Here is a 3,453-nt window from a genome sequence, read left to right as displayed (position 1 = left end):
GTTTCCAAGACATGTGAAGCATCCTGGAGACACTCCTGCAGTCAAACTACATCTGTGGTACCCGTCACACATTTCAGATACTGAATGTGAAATTTAAACACTGCAGAAGGAACTAAACAAGCAAAAGGCCACAAAGAGATAGAACTGACACCAGCAGGGTTCAGGGAGCTGTGTGCCTGGTTTGTCAGAGAAACACAAAGACACAGTCTTACAGGAGCTGGACCCAGGAGGTGAAAAGACATACATTTCAACTCTCCCAACTGAGCAATTCCTCCCAACAACAGAGCAACTGCTGGATTTTCCCACAATCCTCTCTGATGAGATATGTATCAACATTCAATTTGATATTTCTGGGGCACAGATATGTGTTTCTACAATGTGAACTACTATACAGAGTTTCTCGTCCCAATCTCAGTCCCCTCTTAACTCTTGGAGCCCCGGGTCAGCACAGCTGCAGGGAGAGGTCCCAGTCAGAGCCCAGGAACTAGGAATCCTCAGGGAGCTCAGGGTAACAGAGTGATTACCTCCAGGCATCGGAACGGAATCAGGATGCCTGGCTCCCTAGGAAGGAATAAAAAGGCTTTGCTGAGGAGCTGGAAGAAGAGAGAAAGAAGAGTAACCCAGACAGACCGAGAGAAAGGGGTGAGGAAAAGAAAAGAGTCAGATGTAATAAAAGAGGCTGGCCAGAGCTGTACTCAGACTATAAAACATCTTGCAAAACTGCTGGGATTCAGAGCACCACAGGGATTCACCTTCTTTGTGTCTTTGGTGTTCTCCGGAAATTGCATTTTTTTACATGAATTAAAACCCATTTCAAACCATCGCTGATCTGTGCTGTAACTTGTTGCATCTCTGCGGAGTGTATGGCATAAGAACTTACTGTATTCTAGTATAACTTTGAAACTTAAAAATGCCTAAGACACCTTTAACATTTCCTATTCACTTATTCACCTATTCCAGTGATTTTCAGAGAGAAGACTGTCCCAGAATAACTGCCACTAAATCGATCAGGAACCCCAGAATAACGGGTTGTTGCATAATAAAGCAGGAGCTGTGGAACCTGGCCAGGTTTCTGAAGGTACCAGTGCAGGTAGCTGCTGCTAACATACTCACTGGCTGTACAGCTGATAGAGACAAAGCTTCCTGGGAGAACAGTCTGAGCTGGAGACTGAGTCAGAACAATCTGCCCACTGGACCCTGGAGAGGAAATTGTTATAGATAAGAGGTTATTAATAATTGATCATTAAAAACATGTATGTATTGTTTTACATGAGAAAAAAACATTGCTATAATTTTCACTCAGTTATCAGTAAGTTTTATTGTATCACAAAATTCAGAATAATCTAAATCACAGAACACAAAAATCATCTTTAATCCTCACCTTGAGCAAAGAGTCCCAGTGTCCCCAGCAGTAGAATCAGTGGTAGCATTGTCGCATGTGTGTCAGTGACTCTGAAAGGGCTGAGGGGTGACTGATCCACACTGTGAGTCTTAAAGTGTTTGGAGCAGTGATGCGGCACAGGTATAAGTTTTAATAGGAGTCTGTGTCTTTGAATTTCCTCTGTTCTACCCTAGTCAAAGAGTAAGCTAAAAAATGATGTCACTCTTGACTTTTGTTGAATGTCACAACTGTCTAATCTGTATGATATGATAAATATGAATTACACAATATAGTATGATAAATTATAAATCTAAATATTTATATGTTATGATAATTAATATAAATACTGGCACATCCTCTATGCTGTCACTTTTTCATTGATTTCTGTCCATCCATTTTCTAACTCTTTCATCCAATACAGGGTTACGGGCAGCCGGAGCCTTTCCCAGCAGGACATGGCCACAAGACAGGATACACCCTGGACACACACAGACACAGACACACAAACATACTCAAACTGTAGCCAATTTTCCCAGAAACCAATTAACTTACAAGTATGTTTTTGACCTGTGGGATTAAACTAGACCTCCCTGTAACGAATGAGGTGTCCATGAGGTAGAGGAAGGACACCGTGCGTTGTTCTGAAAGTTTATAGGAGATTGTTGGCTTCTTTTCCAAATCACGGGGCCGAAGGTAGGACATCGAAGACCAGGGTTTCCATCAGAGGGGATCAAAGGCTAGATATCCAAATCTGAAGTGCTGAAGACGGAGTCGAGGGATGAAGGAAGAATATTCGAAGACCTGAGTATTAATCCGAAAGAGAATGTCTTGATAGCAATGGCGAGGTAGGAGCTCCAAGGGATAGAGGCTAATACCGAGTGCAGTCCTGAGGGTAATGAGTGTTTAAATATCCCGGGAAGTGGAGGGTTTGGTAATTAGTGTGGTGTCGTGATTGGATAATTGATCCGTGCGCTGGTTCTTGCTGGAATGACCCATAACTGTGGTCGGTTTAGCAAAAGGTCGTTTATGGTTGCTGGTGAACGTGGCAAATTCTAAACTTTTACAAAATACTTACACACATCAGACCCTTTTTAGAATGACTCAGCGTCTCTGCAGGCTAGAGTACAATCTGTGTAGCAATATGTTTTGTTACAATCCAGGTCCTGCAATTCAGTGGCAAGGCGAGCTGTCAAGGGGTGGGGGGGGGTGGGGGGGGGCTGTCACAGGTGCAGGGCTCTGGTAGTTTCTGTAAACAGAGTGTAGAGAGTTTCAGATGAGAGATGTACTGTAGACGACAATAAAAGGGCAGGTGGCAGAGAACTGACACTCTGGGATAAGACAGTCAAAGGAGCCGCTGAGCAGGAGCTGGACACAGCAGTAAAAAGCAGAGCAGCTGAATCAGAGTTGTCTATGAAGGCAGAAAGCAGGGAAACTATGCAGAGGTTGCCTGGAGAGAAAACAAAAGTGTCCACTAGATCGATGCTTTTATTATTTTCTTTCTGAAAGGCCATACTGATATATGGAGCAGCCTGGCTCCCCTTAGTTTGCTATTGCCCTTCTGCCCAGGACATTTGGACACCCTAAGGACAATCATCAAATGATGGACCTGATCACATTCTAATCAGTCATCAACTATGATTTTGTACTTTAAAAGTTATCATCTGATTAATTTTATTAGTTAACTCACTGGCTCCTCTTCTCTCTCCAACTAACTTGGTAAATCTGAATTTACCAACCACGTGATTTCAAGCAGCCCAGATGAGGACTTAACTTTTCTCCAAGATGCCACATTAAGAGTGTAGTGTGCTCTCATAAGGCACCAGTTCTGTAGGGTTTGGGCATTTACGGGGACAATTATTAATTGTAGTAGTAAATCACAAAATGATTCTTTTGATGGCCTTAGAATCCAACCATGCGATATAACTCAAACAATGCACACACACAGGTATTAATACACGAGGATACATTTTATTAATACATAGAATATGCATGTAAAGCTAACAGATCTTATCGAGAGGGTTATCAGAATACAAAAGGTATATATATTCAGTCAGTTACAAAGAGTTACATAT

The 3,453-nt window shown here is 42.3% G+C and overlaps 1 long non-coding RNA gene across 1 annotated transcript; it reads right to left on the bottom strand.

Moving 5' to 3' along the window:
- Positions 1-368: 368 nt before the first annotated feature.
- LOC148646849 (uncharacterized) lies at positions 369-1,575 on the bottom strand. The gene is made up of 2 exons (XR_015927730.1): positions 1,382-1,575; positions 369-1,197 (listed from the first exon to the last, which is right to left on the bottom strand). It is a non-coding gene; the product is annotated as an uncharacterized LOC148646849 (long non-coding RNA).
- Positions 1,576-3,453: the final 1,878 nt, after the last annotated feature.

Source organism: Lepisosteus platostomus, chromosome 16 (genome assembly GCF_059453375.1).
Source record: "Lepisosteus platostomus isolate fLepPlt1 chromosome 16, fLepPlt1.hap1, whole genome shotgun sequence".
Taxonomy (NCBI): Eukaryota; Metazoa; Chordata; class Actinopteri; order Semionotiformes; family Lepisosteidae; genus Lepisosteus; species Lepisosteus platostomus.
Note: the sequence above shows the minus strand (reverse complement) of the source record. Positions and strands in the feature narration are given on the sequence as shown.